The following is an 8,114-nucleotide window of genomic DNA, read 5'->3' on the forward strand; positions in this document are numbered from 1 at the left end:
TGGACCTAGGGCGCAGGCGCCGTGTACAGCTGATTGAACAGTTTGAGCTTCGGCTATCTCCGGCGGCTGACAGTAGTTCGTACTGCGCAGGCGCTGCGCCTGCGCAGTAAAGGGGGGGTCCTTATCCGCCGAGGGAACTTTCTTGGCAAGACACCGGCAATGAGAGATGATCTCATATGTTTACACTTGAGATCATCTCTCATTGAACACGCTGATCGAGAATTTCCCCGATGCGTGCCCGCGGTGGAGCGCGGGATAGCAGTAAACAGGAGGTCATCCAGGGACGCCCTCCTGGCAACTGAGCACTGCACTGTAGCCATCTTTCGGCTATAGCGCGGGCGCCTAGTGGATAAAATCACTGCTCCCGAAAAAACTTTCATTTTTGAAACTTTTTTTTGCATTGATACATGTCCCCTGGGGCAGGACCCGGGTCCCCAAACACTTTTTATGGCAATAACTTGCATATAAGCCTTTAAAATTTGCACTTTTGATATTTCACATTTGTGTCCCATAGACTTTAACGGTGTTCACGTGTTTGAACAGTATATATATTGAGAGAGACAGTATACAGAGACAGTATACAGAGAGTGGGAGACAGTATATAAAGACAGTATACAGAGAGAGACAGTATACAAAGAGAGATCATACAGAGAGTATACAGAGAGAGAGAGAGAGAGAGACAGTATACAGAAAGAGAGTATACAGAGACAGCATACAGAGAGAGAGTATACAGACAGTATACAGAGACAGTATACAGAGAGAGTATACAGAGAGAGAGTATACAGAGAGAGAGAGACAGTACACCAAGACAGTATACAGAGAGAGAGTATACAGAGAGAGAGCAACAGTATACAGAGAGAGAGTATACAGAGATAGTATACAGAGAGAGAGAGTATACATAGAGAGAGTATACAGAGACAGTATACAGAGAGAGAGAGTGTGTACCAAGACAGTATACAGAGAGAGAGTATTCAGAGACAGTATACAGCGAGAGAGTGACAGTATACAGCGAGAGAAAGTATATAGAGACAGTATACAGAGAAAGTACACAGAGACAGAGAGTATACAGAGAGAGAGAGAGACAGTATACAGAGACAGTATACAGAGAGAGAGTATACAGAGAGAGTATACAGAGTGAGTGAGGCAGTATACAGAGGCAGTATACAGAGAGAGAGAGAGATTATACAGAGAGAGAGTATGCAGAGAGAGTATACAGGGAGAGAGAGTATACAGAGAGAGAGAGAGAGAGAGAGAGAGAGAGAGAGAGAGAGTGACAGTATACAGAAAGAGAGTATGCAGAGAAAGTATATAAAGAGAGAGTATACAGAGAGAGAGAGTATACAGAGACAGTAAACAGAGAGCGAGAGACAGTATACCAAGACAGAATACAGAGAGAGAGTGTATACAGAGAGAGCGACAGTATACAGAGAGAGAGTATACAGAGATAGTATACAGAGAGTATACAGAGAGAATATACAGAGACAGTATACACAGAGGGAGAGAGAGAGACAGTACACAGGGAGAGAGTATACAGAGACAGTATACAGAGAGATAAAGTATATAGAGACAGTATACAGAGACAGTATACAGAGACAGAGAGTATACAGAGACAGTATACAGAGAGAGAGAGTGTATACAGAGAGAGTGAGACAGTATACAGAGACAGTATACAGAGAGAGAGAGAGTATACAGAGAGAGCATACAGGGAGAGAGAGAGCGAGACAGTAAACAGAGAGTATCCAGAGACAGTATACACAGAGAAAGAGAGAGAGTATACAGAGAGAGTATACAAAGAGAGAGAGAGTATACAGAGAGAGTATACAGAGAGATAGAGTATACAGAGACAGTATGCAGAGAGAGTATACAGAGAGAAAGAGTATGAGACAGTATACAGAGAGAGAGAGAGAGTATACAGAGACAGTATACAGAGAGAGAGAGAGAGAGAGAGAGAGAGTATACAGAGACCGTATACAGAAAGAGAGAGCGACAGTGTACAGAGAGAGTGTGACAGACCTAGCCAGGACAGAGGCTTTTGGAGGGGACTGAATGCTAGCCTCTTGCCTACCGATCATGGGCCCTGGCATTTGGAGGTTGGTGCTCCGTGGTGGGCTGAGGAGGGTGGGGGTCTCCGGGTCCCCCAGGAGGGATAAGAGTAGTGTGGTGGCGGAGGCCCCTGTGGTGCGGAGCTCGATCCTCACTCTGCAGTCTATATATAAACCCCAAGGTGAGGGTGGTGGAGTATGCTGTGAGGTGGACTGATCGTCACCAAGGGCGGGGAAATAGAGAGAGAAAGAGTGCTACAGAGGGGGATTACGAAACCTTTCAATGAGGTCATAAAAGCCAACATTGGGGATGCCCATGCTATGGGACAGCAGCCAATCACATTTCTGCGACAGGTGGTAGCACTGTGCGCCTATTCTGATCTCCTGGACAGCCACTTTTCCCAGGGGATGCCAAGAGCAGAGCCAGCAGAATCCTGTAGTCATGCGGAGGATACAGCCTTGGATCCTACAGCACCAGCCAAGGTGTGGCCTGTATCCGGGAAGATGTTGCTCTGTATATAGAGAAGAGGGATGGGGGGATCCTTGTGGACCCTGACAATATTTGTCTGACCACTGGAGCAAGTGAAGGTATAGCTAGCATCTTGAAGACCCTTGTGTCGGGGAAGGGGAAGTCCCGCACCGGAGTCATGATTCCTATCCTGCAGTATTCACTCTACTCGGTGGCCATATCCGAGTTTGATGCAGCTCAGGTAAATTACTACCTGGATGAGGACAACTGCTGGGCTTTGGATGTCAATGAACTGAGGAGATCTTTGTACCAGGCTAGAGCGTATTGCAACCCCAAAGTGCTGTGCATCATTACTCCGGGAAACCTGACAGGGCAAGTCCAGAGCAAACACTGTATAGAGGAAGTCATTCACTTTGCCTGGGAAGAAGGTCTTTTCCTATTGACAGATGAGGTCTACCAGGACAATGTCTACTCCAATAGTTGCCAGTTCCATTCCTTCAAGAAAGTTCTGTTTGAGATGGGACCAGAGTACAGCAATAATGTGGAGCTTGCCTCATTCCACTCTACCTCCAAGGGTTATATGGGAGAATGCGGTTACAGAGGAGGTTACATGGAAGTGCTGAATCTGCAACCTGATATACTGGCCCAGCTGGTGAAGATGCCCTCTGTCCGCCTTTGCCCGCCAGTGTCAGGTCAGGCAGCGATGGATGTCGTAGTGAAACCGCCACAGCCCAATGAAGAGTCCTACGAGCAATTTATCCCGGAGAAAGAAGCTGTCCTTGGGAATCTCGCTCAGAAGGCCAGAGTGACGGAGGAATTATTTAATCAGGTTCCTGGCATTCAGTGTAATCCCTTGTAGGGTGCCATGTATGCCTTTCCCAGGATCTTCATCCCACCTCAAGCCGTAGAGAAGGCGAAGGAGCTGCAAATGGAGCCGGACATGTTCTACTGTATGCAGTTACTGGAGGAGATGGGGATTTGTGTTGTACCAGGAAGTGATATATGACGAAAGCACTCAAGCGGAGTGTGGAACGTTTCGTTACATTGGTGGCAAGCAGTGGGATGCTTCATGCAGTCTGGGACATCCAAACCTACATCTGGATCCAAGGTCCAGATAACAGGAGAGGATAGGAGAGGTACAGATACCAGCCACCATGGAAGAGGAATTCAGAAGGAGGTTGCGAGAGATGCAGATACAGCACAGAGGACCAGTATCAGAGCAGGTCCTGCTGGGATGGTTGGATTCTATCCGGTGCAAACTCTGGAAGGAAGCACTAGCCCATGAGCAGCGACACTAGGGAAAAGTTCTCCCCTCCATCCAGGAAAGGTACTGGTCGCAATATGGATTGCAGGTGCTGTTTTTTGGAGAAAAACCGCACAAGGAGCAGACATCTGAATTAAGCAGGCTGGTCTGGGCAGAGATGCGGCTGGATGAGAGCTACAAAGCCCTCCGGTGGCATTTATCCCAAGCATGCCCTTGGATAGCGGATGACAGCCCAACGGAAAGCTTTGGCTACGGCAGCCTGAGACTGTTGTATGTGAAGCTGACAGGGGACCCTAACTTTGGGAGTGATTTGGAGTGGCGGTTGGATGAAATCATGGATTTCAGAGAAGGGCTTCTGAACGTCTCCGAAGTGCCCTGGGCACTGGAAGATATAGATTTTCTGGCCATTCAGGAATGGGAGCTGGAGATCGCCTACAGACGGCTGCTAGACTCTGCTCAGCACCAGGGCTGAGCTCCCTTTGCCTGGGACTATCAGGAAATACCAGTTGACAAGTCTGAAATCCTGGCTGAAGAGTCGGCAACTTGGCAGAGTAACAGTGCGCTTTGCCCACCTGACCCGCAGCTATGGACGCGGAGGTCTTATGGCAGATGCAGCAAGTGCTTACTGACCTTGACAATCCTGTTTCTGCATGGGATGATCTTGGATGGAGGAATGTGCCTGTCCAGCAGCATGCCAGATAATCAGCAGTGGAAAATCTGGAGATTGCCATCCCCAAAGCTGAAGTGCTGACAACAGGGCAGAGCTCTGGCTCTGCTAACCTCTGCCCAGCACCGATAGCATCTTTTGGGTTCCACAGACAGGAGATGGTGAACCTCTATCCCCAGACACTAGTTGCAGAGACAGGGGATTTGATAGACTTTTCTGCTGAGGAAGAACAACCTGGTGAGCCTCCAGCAAAAGAGCTTGTATTAGGGCCAAACTTCACTGAGCTCTGCCAAGCACCAACAGCAGTATCTGTGGAGTTACAAGGAACTTCCCCAGCTGAAGCGCTGGTCACTGGACAGAGGGTCCAAGACCTCTGCCCCACACCTTCGGCTGTTCCGGAGGCTCAGGGTGAGAAGGTGGCGATCACTTCCCAGCAGCAGATACAGGGGGAGAAGGGAGAGGAGGTGTTTGTTGTCCCTCCTCAACAGTCGGCCAGGGTGGAGAAAGCGGTCTTTCCTCCCCAGCAAAGATCCATGCACCTGGGAGACAGTACCATAGGCATGTCGTCCCAGCAGCAAGATGAGGGAATGGAAAAGGAAGCAGCCAGCTCACCTCCCCAATGGCAGCTACACAGTTTGGGAGTGGAGGAATCCAGCCTTCTGCCCCAAACGGTTAACCAGACCGGAGGATGTGAAGTCCACAGCAGAAGTGCTGGCAAAAGGGCAGAGTGCTACCAACCTCTGCCCAGCACCGGCAACAACTGTGGAGATCCAGGGAGGCGGGGCAGTCGGCCCCTCTCTCCAGCGACAAGCTGATGTAGTGAAGCTGCTACTCCCAGCTGAATCACTGGCAACAGGGCAGAGCTCCGCTGGCCTCTGCCTAGCACCTACAGTGTCTCTACAGCTTCAGGAAGCTGGGGTGATTGGCCCCTCTGTCCAGCAGCAGACCGAGCCCCGGAATGTTAAAAACCACCCAGCTGAAGCGCTGGCAGCCGGACAGAGAGTAAATGACCTCTGCCCCACACCTACTGGTGTCAACTATTCCTTACAGCCAAGAATGGAGATCATGCGGACTGACTATGTGAGTTCACTTTGCCCGACTAACGCATGTCTAGACCAGGTGGAGGTCTGGGACCTTGTTAGTCAACCTTTGATGGGGGAGAAATGTGACAGACCTAGCCAGGACAGAGGCTTTTGGAGGGGACTGAATGCTAGCCTCTTGCCTACCGATCATGGGCCCTGGCATTTGGGGGAATAGTGCTCTTTGTGAGCTGTATGCCTGGGGACCCTTGAGGTGGTGTTACTTTGGATTCAGGTCCATATCCCCCCAGGACACAGACAGATTGGGGGAACCCTGTACATGCCATATTATAAATATTGACTGATTCATACTGTTGGGACACATAATATTAGATACTAATGTCATAAACTCCAGCCACCTGTCTGTTGTCTTCTATAATGTAAATGCGTCTAGTCTGGTTTGCCACAGCTTCTAAGAGCATTTCACACATAGGTTTCTGGTTACAGTTGTATTGTTAGAGTAATATGAGCAGGAGCTAGGAACCTCCTCTATAACTGTATATAAGACTTGTATTTTGGTTCTAATAAAACAGTCCATGTTCAGCAACTAAACAAGTATCGTCTTGTTTTGTGCTTGTTAGCGGTTGGAATATCTGATATCTATATTCAGACTGGGAGGAAGTGTTATATGACGAAAGCACTCAAGCGGAGTGTGGGACAATTTGTTACAGAGAGTATACAGAGACAGTATACAGAGACAGTATACAGAGAGATAGACTATACAGAGAGAGTATACACAGACAGAGAGAGGGTATGCAGAGGCAGTATACAGAGAGAGTATACATAGACAGTATACAGAGAGAGAGAGCGACAGTGTACAGAGAGAGAAAGTATATGGAGACAGTATACAGAGACAGAGAGTATACAGAGAGAGAGAGAGAGAGAGTATACAGAGAGAGAGAGAGTATATAGAGAGAGTATACAGAGTGAGTGAGACAGTATACAGAGACAGTATACAGAGGGAGAGAGTATACAGAGAGAGAGTATACAGGGAGAGAGAAAGAGAGTAAACAGAGAGAGAGTGACAGTATACAGAGAGAGAGAGAGTATACAGAGACAGTATACACAGAGAAAGAGAGAGAGTATACAGAGAGAGTATACAAAGAGAGAGAGTATACAGAGAGAGAGAGAGTATACAGAGACAGTATACAGAGAGATAGAGTATATAGAGATAGTATGCAGAGAGAGTATACAGAGAGAAAGAGTATAAGAGACAGTATACAGAGAGAGAGAGAGAGAGAGAGAGAGAGAGAGAGAGAGAGAGAGAGAGACAGTATACCAAGACAGTATATATAAAGAGAGAGTATACAGAGACCATATACAGAGAGAGAGAGTATACAGAGACCGTATACAGAAAAAGAGAGCGACAGTATACAGAGAGAGAGTATACAGAGACAGCATACAGAGAGAGAGAGAGAGAGAGAGAGAGAGAGAGAGAAAGTATATAGAGACAGTATACAGAGAGTATACAGAGAGAGAGAGACAGTATACAGAGAGAGTGAGACAGTATACAGAGACAGTATACAGAGAGAGAAAGTATACAGAGACAGTATACAGAGAGATAGAATATACAGAGAGAGTATACACAGACAGAGAGAAGGTATGCAGAGGCAGTATACAGAGAGAGAGAGTATACATAGACAGTATACAGAGAGAGAGAGAGCGACAGTATACAGAGACAGAGTATACAGAGAGAGAAAGTATATGGAGACAGTATACAGAGACAGAGAGTATACAGAGAGAGAGAAAGAGAGAGAGAGAGAGACAGTATACAGAGAGAAAGAGAGAGAGAGAGTATATAGAGAGAGTATACAGAGAGAGTGAGACAGTATACAGAGACAGTATACAGAGGGAGAGAGTATACAGAGAGAGAGTATACAGGGAGAGAGAAAGAGAGTAAACAGAGAGAGAGTGACAGTATACAGAGAGAGAGTATACAGAGACAGTATACACAGAGAAAGAGAAAGAATATACAGAGAGAGTATACAAAGAGAGAGAGTATACAGAGAGAGAGTATACAGAGACAGTATACAGAGATATAGAGTATACAGAGATAGTATGCAGAGAGAGTATACAGAGAGAAAGAGTATAAGAGACAGTATACAGAGAGAGAGAGAGAGAGACAGTATACCAAGACAGTATACAGAGAGAGAGTATACAGAGACCGTATACAGAGAGAGAGAGAGTATACAGAGACCATATACAGAAAGAGACAGTGACAGTATACAGAGAGAGAGTATACAGAGACAGTATACAGAGAGAGAGAGAGAGAGAGAGATAAAGTATATAGAGACAGTATACAGAGACAGAGAGTATACAGAGAGAGAGAGACAGTATACAGAGAGAGTGAGACATTATACAGAAACAGTATACAGAGAGAGAAAGTATACAGAGAGAGTATACAGAGAGAGAGAGCTTGAGTATACAGAGAGTGTATACAGAGAGAGAGCGAGTATACAGAGAGAGTATACAGAGAGAAAGATAGAGTATGCAGAGACCGTATACAGAGAGCATATACAGAAAAAGAGAGTATACAGTGTAAGAGAGTATACAGAGACAGTATACAGAGACAGAGAGTATACAAGACAGTATA

General features: G+C 46.8%; 1 pseudogene; it reads left to right on the top strand.

The window, feature by feature from the left end:
* The first annotated feature begins 2,070 nt into the window (after positions 1-2,070).
* On the top strand, positions 2,071-3,517 carry LOC141127546 (alanine aminotransferase 2 pseudogene; annotated as a pseudogene).
* Positions 3,518-8,114: the final 4,597 nt, after the last annotated feature.

Source organism: Aquarana catesbeiana, linkage group LG01, assembly GCF_042186555.1.
Source record: "Aquarana catesbeiana isolate 2022-GZ linkage group LG01, ASM4218655v1, whole genome shotgun sequence".
Lineage (NCBI taxonomy): Eukaryota > Metazoa > Chordata > Amphibia > Anura > Ranidae > Aquarana > Aquarana catesbeiana.